The sequence below is a fragment of the Ursus maritimus genome, unplaced genomic scaffold, assembly GCF_017311325.1.
Source record: "Ursus maritimus isolate PB19 unplaced genomic scaffold, ASM1731132v1 scaffold_19, whole genome shotgun sequence".
Lineage (NCBI taxonomy): Eukaryota > Metazoa > Chordata > Mammalia > Carnivora > Ursidae > Ursus > Ursus maritimus.
The window spans coordinates 45,385,979-45,405,669 of NW_024424341.1; the positions used below are offsets into that span (position 1 = coordinate 45,385,979).

At 46.0% G+C, this 19,691-nt stretch overlaps 3 long non-coding RNA genes across 3 annotated transcripts; 1 reads left to right on the forward strand and 2 right to left on the reverse strand.

Moving 5' to 3' along the window:
• Window positions 1-6: 6 nt before the first annotated feature.
• Window positions 7-1,223, forward strand: LOC121103329. Its single transcript, XR_005835495.1, has 2 exons — window positions 7-446; window positions 896-1,223. It is a non-coding gene; the product is annotated as an uncharacterized LOC121103329 (long non-coding RNA).
• A 2,472-nt stretch (window positions 1,224-3,695) lies between these two features.
• On the reverse strand, window positions 3,696-6,036 carry LOC103682487. Its single transcript, XR_573411.2, has 2 exons — window positions 5,722-6,036; window positions 3,696-4,694 (listed from the first exon to the last, which is right to left on the reverse strand). It is a non-coding gene; the product is annotated as an uncharacterized LOC103682487 (long non-coding RNA).
• A 7,072-nt stretch (window positions 6,037-13,108) lies between these two features.
• LOC103682488 lies at window positions 13,109-19,031 on the reverse strand. The gene is made up of 4 exons (XR_573412.2): window positions 18,355-19,031; window positions 16,103-16,171; window positions 14,256-14,339; window positions 13,109-14,029 (listed from the first exon to the last, which is right to left on the reverse strand). It is a non-coding gene; the product is annotated as an uncharacterized LOC103682488 (long non-coding RNA).
• Between the last annotated feature and the right edge of the window lie 660 nt (window positions 19,032-19,691).

Here is a 19,691-nt window from a genome sequence, read left to right on the forward strand (position 1 = left end):
GGCTCCACCACCAGCAGGGGCTGCCCAGGTCACTAGCCTTGTGGATGGTGTTTCCTTGAGTAGACTCTGCAGGGGACAGTCAACACGTTTCCTGCTTTCAAGGTGGCGACCAGAGGCGGCATCATGATCAGGGAGCAGCGACCAAGAAGTACTATCACCGGGGCGCCTGGGTGGCACAGCGGTTAAGCGTCTGCCTTCAGCTCAGGGCGTGATCCTGGCGTTATGGGATCGAGCCCCACATCAGGCTCCTCTGCTATGAGCCTGCTTCTTCCTCTCCCACTCCCCCTGCTTGTGTTCCCTCTCTCGCTGGCTGTCTCTATCTCTGTCGAATAAATAAATAAAATCTTAAAAAAAAAAGAAGAAGAAGTACTATCACCAACCGCGAGGCAGGGGACCTGGAGTTTCTGTTGGAGGAGTTGCTGTTTGAATCGGGTCTTAGAAACACTGTGAGTACGAGAGAACACTTCCTCCGTGTTTCACACTGGCCGACTTCACTATAACCCCGGGGTCCCAGAGGTCTGGTCTTGCACCCCAGGGGAGCCCTGAGGATGGGGCTTCGCGACCTTCACCTGTGGCTACAGGTAGGCGGCATGCCCCACTCCCCGCACAGCTCTGTTCACGCGCAAGGTTCTCTACAGTCGGGAATGAGCCAGACTTGCAGAGACTCATCCTTGGATGCACGTGAAAATCCTCAGGGGGAGCCTTTAACGCGCTGGCCTCAGGCTCGTTAAAATCAGACTCTCTGGGAGGAAGGGAGCCCTTGCCTCAGGAGGTTTTACCCCCTCCCCACCCCGCAGCCAAGAGTGAGCACCAACGAAAGGGAGCGCCCATCAAACTTTCGTGTGCACAGGAATTGCCTGGGGGGCTTGACAAAACGCACATCTTGATTCAGCAGGTCTGGTCTGGGGCCTGAGATTCCACTTTCCTAACAAGCTCCCAAGATGCCGCTGGTATCTGGACCACCGTGGCGGAGGGGAGCGGGAGCTCGGGCGGCGAGGCTCGTGGTTCTTGCGCCCTCTGGTGGTCAAAACTTCCCTAGCAGCGCCCGGCGGAGAAGAACCGATGTTGCAAGCCGCCTCCACTAGATTCAATTTCAAGAGTATTTCTAGATTCTTCCCCAGAGCCTGGCCACTGACGTTTTCATTTCAGCGTTGCAATAGCCTGTGTGCAAACCTGCCTGGACTCCTGACCTACAAAACTGTGAAGTAATAAATGGATGTTGCTCAAGCTGTTAAGTTTGTGGCAATTCGTCATGCAGCAATAGAAAAGCAATACGGGACTTTTACAGGCTTTACCATAGTAGGCCAAGTGAGACTCTCAAGCCCACAGGCTTGGCGCAGCGGCCCTGCACAATGCCTTTGATGGAGCTATTCCCAGCCTCCCACTCAACCAGAGAAGAGGGAGAAAGGATTGTATTCCTTTTTTTTTTTTTAAGAGTTTATTTATTTATTTGGGAGAGAGAGAGGGATGAAGGGAGGGGCAGACGGAGAAGGAGAGAGAAACTCAAGCAGACTCCGCACTCAGCATGGGGCCTGATGGGGGGCTCTACATGGGGAAGGGGCTTCATCCCAAGACCCTAAGATCAGACCTGAGCCAAAACCAAGAGTCCTACGCTCAACTGATTGCACCACCCCAGCGCCCCAATTGTATTTCTTATTTATCAGCATTACACCTGCTATTTCTCACGACTACACACCTCTGTTCACCTTATGAGCTCTGTTGTCACTGATACTCATGAAAGCTCAGGGATGGAGTGGGGGCTAGTTTGCTCTCTGTGGCAGACTGTATTTTCCAAAGATGAACCCCATCCTACGTGCCCTCCTTACAGTAAGACCTTCTTACGATGCAGATGCTCCTCCATCAAGATATGGGACCTACAGCCCCTCCCCCTGAGTCCAGCAGGCCCAAGACTATGGTGGGGATGACACTAGGTATCTTTTGAGGCTAAGTCCTAAAAGACGGTACCCTCTGCCTCAGTTTCTCTCAGGATGCTCATCCCTGGAGCCCAGGCGCCATGCTGTGAGGAAGCTCTAGCGTCCACATAGAAGGGTCGCCTATAGGTGTCCTGGCCACAGCGCCCCCTGCTGGGAGGCAGCATCAATTGCAGACGTGTGAGTGAGAACCTGGAGAAGATTCCAGCTCCCTGTCTTCAGGCTGCCCCAGCCAATGCTGAGTGTAGCAGACATGAGCCACCCCCACTGACCCTGTCCAAACTGCAGATCTGTAAGCAGTACAAATGTTGTTTTAAGCCACTCAACTGTGGCTTATTGTTATGGGGCCATAGGTAACTGGAACACTCTCAGACCTGCATTTGACTGGGTGTGGGGTGGCAGTGAGGAACTCTGGTTTCAATTAATTACAGACAAGTTACCTATTTTTCATTATTTACTATTTTTACCAGGCCTTCTCATCAGGAATTAAGTTCAATGCTTAGAAACTATCAGGAAATCAGCCCTCATGTATTTTAGAATGATTGGCATTTTTATAACTTTTCTTCTTTGCTACTTAATTCATTGAAAAATTTGTCTCCTTAAATAGTTCTCAAGAATAGGTATTTTCCTGCAGATTCTCCCTCACCTACGGGAGGCCAACTTCTAAGAGGGCCTACAATGCCTCCCTGCCCCTGACCTGTCGTTGGCGTAATCTTCCTTGAGGAAGGTGGACCTGACCTTGTGACTGGCTTCTAATGAATAGAACATGGCACAGGTGATATGAGGTCACTCCCATGATTAGATGACAGATATCGCGACTTCTGTCTTGCTGACAGACTCAAGGGCCTTCCTGGATTAAACACTTTGATGACACAGCTGCCACGTTGGAGAGAAGGACCCGAAGGCAGCCTCCGGCCCACAGCCAGTGAGGAACTGAAGCTCTCAGTTCAACAGCCCATGAGAAAGGAATGAACTAGAAAGTGCCTCCTTCCTGGTTGAGGCAGGAGAGGAGACATCAGCCCTGGCTGGCATCCCCATTGCAGCCGCAGGAGAGAACCAGAGCAGGGCACCCAGCTTGGCTGTGCCAGGACTTCTGACCCACAGAAACTGGGGGATAATACATGTGTGTTGCTCTAAGCCACCAAGCCTTGGGGTCATTTGTTACGCAGCAGGAGATCACTAACACACACTCCGGCTGCCTGCGTGTCTTCTCTTTAGCAGAACGTCCGTCACGCTCAGTCGAAAACATGTGTCCACACTGACCACACATACCAGAGTCCTTGCCCAAGCACGTGGGCCTGTGTCTAAGTGAAGGGAGAATTCAGGTCCACACCGGCCACGCGGCTTCTTGCCTGTGCGTCTCTGTCTGTGTTTGGCGAGCCTGTCTCGGAACACTGACTCTCTTTATCACCCCTATAAACCTTCTCCCCTGGAGCCTGGGTTGGATTCAGGTAAAGCCTCAGACACATGCCCCATCCCTGAATATTGCAAACTCATGCTCTCCCCCGCTGGGCCAGGCTGAGCTCAGACCCTGCAAAACACGTGGCTTCCTCAGGATGTACGGGCTTTTCCTGTGGCAGGAAGAATCATTTCCTCCGAGCCAAGGGCTTTCTTTCATGTGAGCCCCGGCCTCCCCTTCTCTGGCAGGGCTGGACCGGGATCCTCAGGTCAGAAGCTACTTAATGCTCCTCAGCGTTGGCATCTAAGAAGTCTTGCCCAGTACAGTGATGGACTGGGGCATCCAGAAGACAGCAGGAGCAGAAGTGGATTTCTGGGCTGAGTTTTATTGGAAGATGGACATTTTAAGGTGGATGCATGGAAGGTGGGGCCCCTTGGGCATCTCTGCTTCCCCTCTCTGCACCCACATCCACCTACTTATATATCGTGTGGGAACAGAAGTTGTTTTCCCCACAAAGATCGCCTTCAAACCCCTTTCCTTTTGTCGTCACACATTATGTTTTCAATTTGCGTTCTGTAAACCAGAACCAAACACCATACACCCGGAAAAACAGACCTCTTTTGGTTCCCTAACGCTAGATTTTTCCCCAGGACTTTTGGGGTCACATCTTCCATGGTTTTCAGGGCCAGACAAAGAAGAAGATGTTTTCTAGATTCTGGAGCCGGGCATACTTTAGTTACCACCCCACGTTATGAAAAAGGGTTCAGCAAGGCTAGTTAGGTAAACACCCTTGAGATGGCAGACGGTGCGATCAGAGCCGAGTGGCCTTCCCGGCCTGGGCAGAGATTACAGACGGTCTCCTTCTTGGAGAAACGTCCATGCACCTTGCTCTATGGGGACATGCTCTGAATGAGTTTCCTGTGAGAAAGAAGAGAAATGGGAGGCACACCCTTGTGCAAGTTCCTTCTTTTGATGGTGGCCCTGACTTCGTGACTTGCTTCTAACCAATCGAATATGGCACATGCAAAGGGACGTCACTTCCATGATTAGGTTACAAAAGACTGTGACTTCTGTCTTACTAGCAGGCTCCTTCGATTCCCGGCTTGTACGCTTTGATGATGCGTTGGGGTGTGCAGTGTGGAGACCCCTGAGATGCGGCAAAGCAGCACAGGCAACAGAAAATAATGGTTTCGGGGGAGGATATATTGGCAGGGCTATGTGTTAATTTGTGTGTCCATTCCACAAATATTCACTGAGTATCTACTAGGAGTCCGGCGCCATCTTAGAAAGTGGTGCTCCAGAGGAGGACAGGGTCTAGAGAGCCACCCTCTCAAATCCGGGTCCATTCCCAGTGATGCAGAGGCCTAAACATAAGGCATGGGAGTCCATGAAATACATAAGTTAGCATGAAAAAGTATTTTTAAAGATTAATCTCAGCTTTGGGGTGGTCTTTCTATGTATGATGTCAGAAACATAAAGCCATAAATAAAACACAAATAAAATGATAAAAATAATTGCTCTTCATATAACAAAGGGTTAATTTTCTACATATATAAAGAATCTCTAAAAATCAATAAGAAAAAACAACAATCTAGTTTAAAAATGGGTGAAGACTATGATGAGATAGTTCAAAGAAAAGGTAAATCTAAGGTCTTTAGACATAAAAAACCCCTCAAGCTCGTTCATCTTGAGAGAAACATCAACAGCCTTCTACGTACATGCTCTGTTTTCTACAACAACCTGTGGTTCAGAGAAGCCGGGACGCCACAACCTCACCAACCGCACACCCAATGCCAGATTACATTTTCGTTTTGGCTCCTCCCACTATCACTTTTAGCCTCATGATCTCTTTATTTACTGTATCGTCCATTTATTTATTCATTCGGAAGCTTTCTCTTGTGGCCATCGTGTGTCTTGGCACCGAGCAAGATTGGGGTCGCGTCAATGGGTAAGTTGGTTCCTTGTGCCAAGTGAACTAATATAACGAAATATTTCTTCCTGTAGATGTTATTCATTGAGCACCCATCATCAGTCAAACCTCTTATATCTAAGTACAGGTTTTCACAAATGCTATAAATTACCTTCCACTTTCCGTCACCCCTATGTTGGAGCTAGCAACCTGAAGGATGGAGAAGTTGGGGGACCTGGCCATTTCACAGTTTTTATGGAATGAGGTCAGACGTAGGAGACTCAAAACCCCTTATTCAGTTTTTGCGAATACTGGATTAAACCTAGGCCTTGACTCACTCTGGACGATCCATGGACCCTAGGGCTGGACCCAGGCCTGGACAGAAGCCATCCCACACAGGGAACCCAAACCAGGGCAGCCAGGGAGAATTATTTCCTAGTGTTTTCCTTTTACCCATTTTCCACCCAGCCTGCTGTCCATACCTGCGCCTCTGGTATGCACAACTTCCTCGGGGTCTGCTCTGGGTTGATTCCCTTCAAGCATTCTGCTGATCCTGTCAATAGATTCAAGCAGTATTTTTTATTCGGTGGATCCTTCAGCATCAACTTTTTAATTTGAGAATCACATAAGAAATGGTAGCAACAAATGGCATTTCTCTAGTGCTTTAGAATTTACAAAGTGGAGGATCCTCACATGGAGGATCCTAATGAACCCACATCTGAGACACGAGGAGCCTAAAGCCTAGAGGGACAAGTTGTGGCCTGAGGGAAAGTTGAATCCAGAATTAGAACCCAAATCTTTAGACTTTGCTGTAACAAAAGCCACATGTCTGCATGGAAGAAGATCTGTAAGAGAGAGAAGATTTGGGAATGATGTCAGGGGATCGGCAGGGTATGTGACAAGACGGGGTCAGGAGTTCTATAGAAAAGGGGGAACCTTATAAGTTAGTAGACATTTTGCGGGAAAATGAATGAAAAAAATAAGTACGGAGGGAGGAAATATCAAGCCACATCTGTAAAATGACAGGAGGGAGTGATGAGATTGTAAAAGAGAGAATGAGGACACGGTCCTCAGAGACTCATCCACACTGATCTTCGACGAAGGGGGGCCAGGAGCTCTCTAGTGCCGTGTCCAGAGCATAACATTTGGAGGAGGGTATGCTAGACCTCGGACCAATTCTGCCTTATTAACCACGTGCCATCAGGCCACTCTCTTAATCTATCACTTAGTCTCTTCGACTGTGAAATGGACGTAATTCCGAAGGTCAGCGCCGGAGATCAAGTTCTAGAACGTCCATTAAAATACTTTGTGAGCAATCGAACATGGGTAAGTGTCAGGATTCTAATCGTAATTTCCCTGAAAATCCTCCTGATTCATTTCCAGCTCATTCACGTAAAATCCGCTGCGTGGATCTTGCGATGGTTTATATCCTGCGGCTTCTACTGCACTAGATCGACCTTACTCAGAAGCCCTCGCCCTGCATGCCTGTGGGTTAGAGATGGCCAGGAAGGAGCTTTGCATGAGATTTGGTTGGCGGAAGTGAAGCAGTTGTAAAGGTCCTGTTTTTTTTTTAATTAATTTATTTGAGAGAGAGAGCACATGTGAGTTGTGGGGGGGCAGAGGGAGAGAGAGAGAATCCTCAAGCAGACTCCCCGCTGAGTGCGGAGCCTGAAGTGAGGCTCGATCCCAGGACCCTGAGATCATGACCTGAGCCGAAATCAACAGCCTGACCCTTAACCGACTGAGCCCCCCGGCGCCCCCAAGGTCCAGTTCTGATAAGCAATCCCTATCCCAGCATCCTCGGAGAGGTTCTGCTTCCCTGGCTGAATTCAGACGGATAGACAGCAGCGGTACGATGAGTGGTTCCAGGGAACAGAAACTGAAGGATGGGAATCTGGACCGGGTTCTCTGATGCGACCAGATTTAACTGCATTCACGCCCCTGTTTCTGATGGTAAAGGAGACGTTGGTTGTCTGTGGCAGGCAGTGGCACACTAGTGACTAAAGTTGTTGCCTGTGTAGAGTAATGCCTGAGGTGAAGCGTTGATTGCCAAGGCCTCCATTTCAAAAGACATCCGCTCCAGATAAACATATTGCCAGCCGTATGACACAGCTACTAGTAAAATAACCACATAAGGAACTAGGCACCCCCACACGCATGAAGTTCTCCTTTCAGCAAACACTGGGTGACTATGAAAACTTACATTCCCTGGGGCGCCTGGGTGGCTCAGTCCATTGAGCGTCTGACTCTTGGTTTTGGCTCAAGTCATGATCTCAGGGTCATGAGATCGAGCCTGGTGTTGGGCTCCCTGCTCAGCGCAGTCCGCTTGAAGACTCTCTCCCTCTGCTTCTCCCCCCAGGTGCGCTCGCTCTCTCTTCCTCTAAAATAAATAAATAAATCTTAAAAAAATAAATGACACTCCTTGAGTGACCCTGCCTCCAGTCTCCCGTGCCCTGATTCCCACTCTCATGCTTCAAATTAACCAATACAGAGTGACTTCATGAAACCCCAGAGACTCCATCCTCAAACCCTAATAAAGACAGAGCCCCAGGTCTGCATCCTCTCTCTGTCTCTGACCTTGCTCTATGGCCCCGGCATGTGAGACTTGTGAGTCATTAGTCTTGTTTTTCAAAATTCCCCGATGGTTTTCCCCGAAGTGCATCCTGCCATCCAAGTAAGAACAACAAGATCCAGTCCAGCCACAACATCGGCCCTGCTGGGGGAAATGTCTGGGGCTCCCCACAAGTAAATGGGCCTGGCGAGGGCTTCAGGCATTCCTAGCTGAGAACATTACCTGCGACAGGCTGGGACCAACACGACACCCGTAATCAAGGTACCTGCCCTAAAGTGTCTCTGAGGTAAGGTTCTGGACGACCAACCACAGAGTTGCTCCCGTAGGTCGTTTTGGTGAAAACTTAGAAAGGAGTGTAATGAGATTGGTTGGTTGCTTCAAAGTACAGAAAGAAAATGAGCTCAGGGCTTCAAATTCTCAGCTCAAAGTCAAGGTAAGGGATGCAAAGCTTTTACGACTGTCCTAAAAGAAACCCTCATCTCCCTCCGCCACTGAGTTGAGATTTCTGAAAACTGAACCCAAAGTCTAATCCTGCGGATGGTTGAACTATAATGCAGATCAAATCCCCAAGTTCGCATGGTCTCATGTTAAGGCAAAGGCATCTCAGAGATTTGAAAATCCAGGGGTTATAGGAAAACAGCTGGTCGACTCAGGGACGTGTAGGTGCTGTAGCTGAGTTATAGGAGAGGGAAGAGTAAGATAGAGAATGTTGGTGAACAGCATGGCAACTCCATTTAATCTTCAAGGGCTGGAACCCCGAGGAGTGGGCCTGGTGAGCAGGGGGTGGCTTGGCCGAGCTTTTGGAGAGGACAGTGAGAAGCCATGTGATGCTGGCACGTAGTTTGGGTTTCAAGTCTCGGGTATCTGTCGTATGTATGGAGCGAGAATTGATAGCACTCTCATTTGAGGCATTTGTTGGTAAGAATTTGTGTATTTTGAAAGGAACAACAGCAGAAACACTCCTAGCATAAAATGGACAACTTGATTAGCGGTAACTTGATGGCTTTATATACATTTTCTTCTTGAAGGTCACAGCAGGCTGTTTGTGGACGAGGCTTGTGGAGAAGCTAACAAGCAGCTGAGCCAGGAGTCAAACCCGTGCCTGAGCCCAGACACACAGACGCGAACATCACTGTCCTGCATCTCCTGAGGTGGCCTTAAAACAAATTTACTTACAGACGTACAAAAATACACTAATAAATTAAAAACATAATGACAAACATTAATCTTGGAACTACCATTTGCCAAGACAGGCGGAAAAAGGGAGAGGAAACCGAAAAAGAGAAATAAACCCCAAAGAAATCTTAAAAGTAGCCTGAGAGGTACCATTTCCACACCACAGACAATAAGGCATCAGGCCCAACCACCCTGACAATCAGGTTTCATGAAAAATGCCAGGGAATTATTTTTTGATTACTTGAAAGGGGATTTCTAAATTTCAATGGAAAGAATAATTGAGAAGGAAATAGTAATACTTCAAAAACAATCAATAATGAAGAAGCACTAGAAGACATGAACAGACATTTGTCCAAAGAAGACACGCGGATGGCCAACAGACGCAAGAGAAGATGCTCAACCTCACTCATCATCAGGGAAATGCAAATCAAAACCACAGTGAGATGTCACCTCACACGTGTCAGAACGGCTAAAATAAAAAATGCAAGAAACAACAGGTGTTGGCGAGGATGTGGAGAAAAAGGAACCCTCACGCGCTGCTGGTGGGAATGCAAACCGGTGAAGCCACTCTGCAAAAAAAGTATGGAGGTTTCTCAAAAAGTTAAAAATAGAATTAACCATATGATCCAGAAATCCCACTACGGGGTACTTACCCACAGAATACAAAAACGTTAATTTGAAAGGATACATGCATCCCCTCGTTTATAGCAGCACTATTTACAATAGCCAAGTTATGGAAGCAATCCGAGTGTCCATCAGTAGATGAATGGGTAAAGAAGATGTGCTATATACACACAACAGAATAGTATTCAGCCATAAAAGGAATGAAATCTTGGGGCGCCCGGGTGGCTCAGTCAGTTAAGCGTCTACCTTTAGCTCAGAACATGATCCTGGGGTCCTGGATCGAGCAGGAAGTCTGCTTCTCCCTCTCCTTGCGCCCTCCCCTGCTCGTGCGCACTCTCCTGCTCTCTCTCAAACGAATACAAAAAATATTTTTAAAAAACCCAAACAAACCCTTCTTTGTCTCTTGGATCCCGTGATGCCCAACAGTTTTTTTTGTTAAGCTCCACAACCTCTTTTAAGCTATTAGGTGGAGATGTGATTTCTAATTGTAATGTTAATATTTAACATGGCCCAAGAGACTAACTTTTGAAGTTCTAGACTCCTCCCTCCCTCGTTGTGCCCTCTGACAGCTTTGATCTATGATCCAGGTTTTCTTGACCTCTCAGAGCTCCCCAAGCCCCTGACAAGCCCCACATCCAGGACATGCTCGTTCACATTCCTGACTCACTTCAGGCTAAAGGAATGGCAGACGTAGGACACCTCTGAGAGGCAGAGCCTTTAAAGGTGGGTATAGACCTCACTATGTCTCTTCCTAAATGAACTCAATACAGTACCCTAAAAATGAGGTAATTGGGGGTCGCAGATCTATCACTCCTATGTTACTTGACAGAGGGCTTCTCATCTCCACATCGAGCCCCTACAGCACATCTATTCTACCTGTAAAGAAACCTAATGGAAGGGTTACCAATTTGCCCAAGAATTCTGAGCCATAAATAAAATTGCAAAATGCGTATTGTTTTTCCCAAACCCCAACACTATCTTTGCTTCTATGCCCTCTGACACAACTTCTTTCATCACGGTCGATCTATGCTCCACTTTCTTCAGCAGACCCCCTTTATCCAACTCCCAATACCTATTCACCCTCGCCTGCGAAAATCAACAGTGTACCGGGACCATCGTGCTCCAGGGTTTCTCCAAAGTCCCCACTTGTTTTGCCTGAATGTTAAGTGTAAATCTGGAGATTTCTGGGCTTCTCTTATAATTCAATGCTCAGTCAATACGTGGAGGACCTTCTTTGTTCTACTGGGTTCAGTAACTCGCGGTCAGACACTTAATACTTGTTAGAAGCTCTGGCTTGTGTTAACCTTAAAAATAAAACTGTCAATGATTTTTACCAGCAAAATGGGTTTATTCAGAGTTGCAGAGAATTACAATTCGGGACACGCAAGCTATAGCAAAACCGTAGGCAAGTCCGAAGAACAAAGGAGAGGAATGCTCTTTTATAGAGAAAGGGGGCAGTTGGGAGGGGCTGTTAGCAACAAAAAGTCCATTGGAGTAAACTAGGAGTCCACAGTGTAGTGGCTTTTCATTGGCTGAGTTGTAACTGTCTCACTGGCTGGTCTGTTGCTGGGCAAGGAGAAAATCTTCCTTCTGCCTCTTGGGGTAGTAAAGGAAGCTTCTTCCTGTTGGAAAATGCAAAGCATGTCTCTTCCTGTTGGCTCTGCAAAGGGCTGTGAGGAGTGGCACAGTGTGAGAGCTCCCCCTTCTGGCCTCCTGACTCCATTTTAAGTGACATTTCCTTTTATTCAGTTCCACAGTTGTAGCTCAAAAGCGATCTGCCATCTATGCAGGTATTAATTCTCCTAGTTCTTAACTAAAGTGCAGGCCCTTGTGAGAATCATAAGTTCTGCTATCTGGGATGAATTCTGTTACCTGGCATGATTTTGTGTCAGGCTGAGACTCATATTCATAGGGTTCTGGAAATCTGTAACGGCATATGCTGCCTGGAATGTTCCTTCTGAGGTGAGGAGATAAGATCCATCAACAAAGAGGGTGAGGTCTGGGTCTGTAAGGGGAACCTCTAAAAGGTCAGGATGAGGAAGGGTTAAGTTTCATTGGCTGCAATGCAGTCACATGGTTATCTTCCAGTTAGGAAAAGAAGAAGAGCACAAGGTTAAGATTTCCAACAGCAGGGGATGGTAATGTGAGAAGGAGAGAGCAAACAAACCTCAAGAGAGGCAAGCTGAGAGGTAAAACATACATATATGTAGGATTTTCAGGTAGGAGAAGGACCTGGGCATCATGGGATACGTAAAATTCAGGGTATGACCAACACAAGATCCATTGTAACTTGAACCAATTTTGCTGTTGCCACAACTGCTTTAAAACAAGAAAAGTCTTCAGCCGCACAGTCTGGAGTGAGGCTAAAATACTCAGTGGGCCTTTAGTTTCCATTAAGCTTCCAAGATAAGGCACCTAAAGCATGTCCTCTCCCAAGAGTGACTGGAGAAAAGGGCAAAGGATAGTTTGTTTGTCTCAAAGTGGAAGCAGAGGAAAGGAAGGTTTTTAAGGATTAGAATGCCATCATGGAAAGTGAGTCTCATTGTAGAAGGTCAAGCAGTTTCCTAAATTATACCATATAAGGGGATGCTACATTAGAAAAATTAGGACTCCACTTCCTACAACATCCAGTTAATCCCAGAAAGCCCCAGAGTTGTCTTTTTGTTTCAGGCAGAGGGTAGTTAAAGATGGTTTTGATCGTCCAGAGGAAAAGGGTTTTCCCTCAGGGGAGATACCATGTTCTGAATATTGCACCTGGACAGCAAAGTTGTATTTTATCCCGTGAAACCTTACATTCCTTGTAAATGTGAAACTGAATAGAGAAAATCTCCTTTAAAATGGAGGTGGGGGGCGCCTGGGTGACTCAGTCAATTAAGCGTCCAACTCTTGATCTCACCTCAGGTCTTGATCTCAGGGTCGTGAGTTCAAGCCTCACATTGGGCTCCATACTAGGCATGGAGCCAACTAAAAACAATAATAATAAAATAAAGTCTTTTAAAATATAAAAATTAAAAAATTAAATGGAGCTGGGAAGCCAGAAGGGGGAGCTCTCACACTGTGCCACTCCACACAGCCCTTTGCAGAGCCAACAGCAAGAGACATACTTCGCATTTTCCAACAGGAAGAAGCCTCCTTTACTACCCCAGCAGGGGAAAGAAGATTTTCTCCTTGCCCAGCAACAGCCCAGCGAATGAGAGACTGATACAGCTCAGCCAGTGAAAAGCCGCTACACTTTGGACTCTCAGTTTATTCCAGTGGACTTTTTGTTGCTAACAGCCCCTCCCCACTCCCCCTTTTCCTCTATAAAAGAACGTTCCTTTCCTTTATTTTTCGGACTTGCCTATGGTTTTCCTGTAGCTTGCATGTCTCGAATTACAATTCTCTGCAACTCTGAATAAACCCATTTTGCTGGTAAAACAATCGACGGTTTCATTTTTAAGGTTAACAGTCCATGACTGGTATTTATGACTGCAACTGGAACACCAATTAAATATGGGAAATGTGTGGCTGCTCACTTAGAGGATTTATTATCACCAGAAGAAGTGGATGGAGTTAAAATAGAAACTCGTATGGGCAAGAAGACCCCAAAGCAAAGGGGGAACTTGCTAAAGCTAGCCCCTCACAAACATGCCGATCCAGCAACTCACAAATCCGTCCCAATTCCACAACAATCAGACAGAATATTAAATCTACTCTGCCTTCCATCTGGCCCTCAAATAGAAGAAATGAAAAGCTCTCAGTTCAAAGCGCCTAAGATGGAAAGGTCGATTGGAAACAAGCTGGATGTCTTTTGCATCCAGATAAACTTTGGAGACACCCAGATGGCCGTTTGGGCTCTTCTCAATCCCTCGGCTGAGATGGAGTCTGTGACTTTCACAAAATGGGACAGAGAAACTAGATCAACTATTCCGTTGGTATTCGTGGGAAAATTTTTCTCTTCACCTGGAACAATGGGCATTCTTTTGCCCCAGTTGCTGAAAACATAATCCTGGTAAAGCTGTAATGGTGGGGCAAGGAAGAAAGCCACCTCCAGCAGGACCCTTTGCCTACTGGCAATTACATTTTATTCAATTTCCTATATATTATGGTTATGAATACGTCCTTACCGTTATTCATGTGTTCCCTCATTGAATCAAAGCTTTCCCATGTAGGAGGACCACTGCTGCTGCTGTTGCTAAATTTCTGTTAGAACAATTTTTCTCCGTCTGGGTTGTTCCTTTTGCCCTGTCTTGATGGAGTGGGCAGGTGGGTTATTAAATCTAAAATTGCAAAACTCTCAGAGAAACGGGGCTTCCATGGTCCAAGGTTTTATCTTTGGCTTTGATGACTTTCTGATCTCTACCTTCAAGGCCACGTCAACTCTTCTTCTATGGGCTAATGACTGGAACATCTGTGAGAATTCCACACGTAGACATGGGCTACAGAAGATTCCAATGTGGTCAATTCAGACATTTGCAAATATAATAATGGACTTATTAACTATACCCATTCTTATCAACAGGTTAGCACTATTTTGCCGCCTGTCTTTCCATCTAAACTAGTCCATATACAGAAGTTGGAGATGTGGTTCTCTGGAGACAACACTATCAAAAGATTAACCTTGAACTTGGAAGTGTTCATATATGCAAGTCCCAATTCCCCTACCTGCAAACTACAGCACCGTAGATCTGATCCTCTGTCCTCACACTTTTCTTGACATGTCCTCCGCTCACGTCACACTTGTAAACTCTAAGAGAACCCACAATTTTAAAATTAATAAAAGGCTTTGTTTTTTAAGACTACTTTTAGATTTACAGGAAAAAAATGAACAGATAGTACACAGGGTTCCTATACACCTCCCCCAAATGCACATAACATCTTACATTATGTGATACATTTGTTACAATGAATGAATCAATTGGGGATGCATTATTTTTTTTATAATGATTTTTTATTATATTATGTTAGTCACCATACAGTACATCCCCAGTTTCCGATGTAAGGCTCGATGATTCATTAGTTGTTTGTAACACCCAGTGCACCATGCAATACGTGCCCTCCTTACTACCCATCACCGGCCTATCCCATTCCCCCACCCCCCTCCCCTCTGAGGCCCTCAGTTTGTTTCTCATAGTCCATAGTCTCTCATGTTTCATTCCCCCATCTGATTACCCCCCCTTTCTTTATGGGGATGCATTATTATTAAGTGAGGCCCATAGTTGATTCAAATTTCCTGAGTTCTTAGCCTAATGTCCTTTCTATGTATCAGACTCCCATCCAGGATGCCATGTTGCATTCAGTTGTCATGTTTTTGTAGGCCCCTCTTGCCCATGACGGTTTCTATGATTTTCCTTGTTTTTGATGACCTTGACAGTTTTGAGTAGTACTGGTCAGGTATACCGTACGATGTGCCTCTATGGGAATTTATTTCATTATTTTCTCATAATTAGAATGGAGTTAGGGGACTTGGGCAAGAAGATCATAGAGATAAAGGGTCATTTCCCCCACATCATATCAATGGTACTGTGCTATAATAAGAAGTATATTTGGTCTTTGTCTCTGGTCCCTGAACAAAACTCCTGAAACCCATTTTTCTGAGTGATGGGAGTGTCTTTGTAGCTCATAAGGAACCGCTTTTGAGTACACTTGAGTTTATGCTAATGAGCTGACTTAGGATGGGGCCCCTAGATAGCCTTAGGATGGGGCTGATTCCCAGAGAGAGCAAGTGATTTGAGGTTGAAACTTTCAGCTCCAGGCATTGATCTCTGCGAAGGGAGTTGGGGGGCATTAAGATTAGATCCTGTAAAAACTCTTGAACAACAAACTTTGATGAGCTTCCAATTTGGTGAGCTGATCCACGTGCCTAGAGGGTGGCACACCCCCGTTTCATGGGGACAGAAGCGCCTGCATTTGGCACTCTTCCAGACCTGGCCCTATGTGCCTCTTCATCTGGCTGTTCATCAGTATCCTTTATAATATCCTTTATGATAAACTGGTAAGTGTAGGTAAATGTGTCCCTGAGCCTGTGAGCCGTTCTGACAAATGCTCAAATCCAAGGAGCATTTATAGTCAGTCAGTCAGGAGCATAGGCAATGTGGACTTGGACTTGGCATCCGAAGTAGGGGACAGTCTTGTGAGACTGAGCCTTTAATCTGCAGGCTATGATGCTAACTCCGGGTAGAGTCAGAATTGAGTCAGATTTCGGGGCGCCTGGGGGGCGCAGTCATTAAGCGTCTGCCTTCGGCTCGGGCCGTGATCCTGGTGCTCTGGGATCGAGCCCCACATCAGGCTCCTCCGCTATGAGCCTGCTTCTTCCTCTCCCACTCCCCCTGCTTGTGTTCCCTCTCTCACTGGCTGTCTCTCTCTGTCAAATAAATAAATAAAATCTTAAAAAAAAAAAAGAATTGAGTCAGATTTGTAGGCCATCCAGTCAGTGCCTGCTGAGAATGGGAGAACCGCATGGTGCTCTTGGAGAGTTCGGAAACGGACCCACGCAAATCCACTCAACTTACCTTTGACAGATGACCAAGAACAGTTCAATGGAGACAGGGTAATCTTTTCAACAAAGGGCGCTGGAACAACTGGACATCCACATACAAAAAAAAAAAAAAAGAATCTAGACACAGACCTTTCATCTCCACAAAATTTAACTCGAAATTGTTCACAGACTTAAATTTAAAGTGCAAAACTGCAAAACTCTTAGAAGATAACATAGGAGAAAATCTGAATGACCTTGTGTTTGGCTGTGACTTTTTATATACTGTACCAAAGGACGGTCCATAAAAGAAAAAACTGATTAACTGGACTTCATTAAAATTAAAAACGTCTCCTCTGTGAAAGTCACTGTCAATAGAATAAGAACACGAGCTTCAGATTGGAGGAAATTTTTTTGCAAAATGTGTATCTGATAAAGGACTGCAAGCTAAAACAAAGGGCTTCTAACTGCCCAGAGAAAGTAAACAACCCAAATGAAAACTGGGCAAAAGACAGAACCGATAGTTCACCAAAGACACACAGAGGGCAAATGCGCATATGAAAAGGTGCTCAGCACCAGATATCGTTAGGGAAACGCAAATTAACACAACGCCGACTACACACCTATTAGAACTGCTAAAATCCAGACCACTGACAACGCTAAGCACTGCTCAGGATGCAAGCAACAGCAGCTCTCACTCATTGCTGGGGGGAGTGCAGAATGGTCCGTTTGCTTTGGAGACAGTTTGGCAATTTCTTGCAAAACTCAACAGACTCTTAACACAACTCAGCAATTGCACTCTATGGTATTTACTTAAAAGAAGCGAAAACTTATGTCCACATAAAAACTTGCATGTGGATGTTTATAGCAGCTTTATTCATAATTGCCAGAAATGGGGAGTAACCCAGATGTCCTTCAGTGGGTGAGTGGATAGGTCAACCATGGTCCACCCAGACAATGGAATATTATGCAGAGCTAAAAAGAAATGAGCTATCAAGGGATGAAAAGACTTAGAGGAAACTTAAAATCAAGCACAAGCCCATAGGTATTAAGAGCGGAGTTTACTAAAAATTACAAATACTTATTTTAACATATTAGTGCACAGAGGTATAAATACCTCTACCTTCTTCCTGGACAATAGAGAGAAACTGGAATATTCATCACTTTGTCCCATTTTGAGTACTATGATTTTTATGGTGTGCATGGTAATCCCATCGCTCCAAGGGCACAGGAGATAATATTCACATTTTATACAGAGAATGAACAGTTACAGGAATCCATAGATATGCTCCTCTCTCAGACCCTCATTCCTATCTCCCCGAAGATTTCACCTGGAATCACTTTTCATTGTTCTTAAGTTATAATCTTTAGAATTGCATTTTATGTGGGTTAATTTTCCATTAAAATTTTCATTTGTTGGGGCTTGAAATAATCTTATTTCAGATATCTTTTTTCTTGAGAGACAGTTTTGCTATGTATAGAAATCTAGGTTGCTATTAATTTCTTCAGTTGTTTGAGAAGGTCCTTGCACAGTGTCCCTGAATCACAACTAATAGTGAGAACGAGAGGTGACAAGTCTCCTGGTATTAGGTTAGGTTAGGAGCGTAAGAACAAGATTGAGATTGAGGCAGTGACTGGATAGGGTTTTGGGTTGTCACATAAAAGAGAGGCAATGAGTGTTGAATGCACAGGAGGAGTAAAAAATGAGTATTTGGTTACCAAATTGATGGATTGTCTTGACACTGGTTATATGCTCATCAATCTCTCTCTCTCCTTTTTAAGTATTTATTGACTTATTTGAAAGAGAGAGAGAGAGCAAGAGTGAGAGTAGGGAGAAGGGCAGCGGGAAAGGGAGAATCTCTAGCAGACACCCTGCTGAGCACGGAGCCTGACACAGGGCTTGATCTCACAGCCCCTGAGACCATGACCTGAGCCGAAATCAAGAGTGAGACGCTTAACTGACCGAGCCACCCAGGCGGCCCTCACCAATCTCTTTTTCTCTTTCTGTACACCCCACTTCCCTTACCTTTAATTTGGACCACATAAGTGAGTTTGGGGCAATGAAAAATGGACAGAAGCGACTGTGAAATTGCGTCTTCATTATGTCATTTTGTGCCTTGTTCTGGTATGGCTTCCTTGGACCTCGGTTTCTACCTCTCCAGGAATTAGTGCTCCCTGGTGGGCTGCAGGTTCAGGCAGCCGGCTGACTGAGTCTTGTCGAAGACAAGGCCTGGTAACCTCCAGCCGATGGACATGAAGCTGGGATGTCTCGCAATCAGATATTTGTACCTGGATCTGGCTGCTCGGAATGCCACAGGTAGTCAGGAGAGGGGGGAGTGCTCGTTCCTGTGACAAAGGTATTCTCCTTGATCAACCTCTACTTCTGAATTCTCTTCTCAACGAGGCCCTGACTTCCAGAATTCCATGTTCCTCTCTGCATTGCAGCAAGAATCCCAAAGTCAGTTTGACCAGAACAACCCTCCATATCTGATCACTGGTGACTTCTGATCAGGTCCCTCATTCCCCTACACCCCCCAGGTGACAGCTCACCATCCTAACCTGCCTTCAGCAAGAATCCTGTTCGGGGAGTTCAGCCAGAACCCATGCCCTAGCCCCCACCTGTTCCTTGGCTATAAATTCCCACTATTCCTTGTTCTACCTGGAGTTGATCTCAATCTCTCTCTCTCACTACAAGCGCCTGTTGCCGTGGTCCCTATACCTAGCACGAGAGGGCCTGGGAACGAGTCTGCCTTATCATTCCTCAGCAAGTGTCTTGAATAATTTATTCTTTAACGCCTGAGAATTCAACATGAATAATGACATAGCACGTTATAGAATGGACTTGAAACCATGTCGTTTCCATTACGTCCCCTCATGCTTGAGGACATTTAACCCTGAGGTTCTGAAATGTTGAATCATGCGGCCTGTAAGAATCCGTCCCTGGCACAATAGGCCTACCTGTTGTTTACGAAACACTCCTGCATGATGTATTTTTTCTATGATGTATTTTAAATAATAAAATAAATTAACCAAATGGTAAAAACTGTGCTTTCATGTAAACATGATCACCATCACCTATGCTGTTACTTGCTGAATGAGCGAGTCATTATTTTGACAAACATCCCGAGTTACCCTGTAGAGAGGTGTCTCGGATTTGCCCTCCCACAGCGGGACTTGTGAAGACGGTGGTGGTGCTGCTGCTGCAGGCTCTGAAGTATCCAGCAGCAAATACGTGTGCGCCCTGTTACCTACCAAGAGTCCCTATTCTCAAACTGGAATCTCCTGGAGACCTTGTTCACACACAGAAGGCTCGGCCCCACCCGCAAGATTTCTGAGTCCGTAGGTTTGGGTTGTTGCCCAAGACCTTGCATTTTTAACAAATTTCCAGATGATAGCTAATGCTGGTTTGAGACGCACTGAATCTGAGCTACGTTCAGTGTTAGTACGCAGACCCCGCAGATCAGGTGTTTATCTTCATTCGTCATTGTGAACCCGGGCCCTCCTGAAGGTCTGAGAGGTGCAGGACTCGTCTCCACCCACGCAGGCAAAAACAGGTCTCCCGTGATAGACCCCTAACGGCCACTGGGACTTGGCTCCAGGCAGACAGAGAATTCTGGGGACGGCCC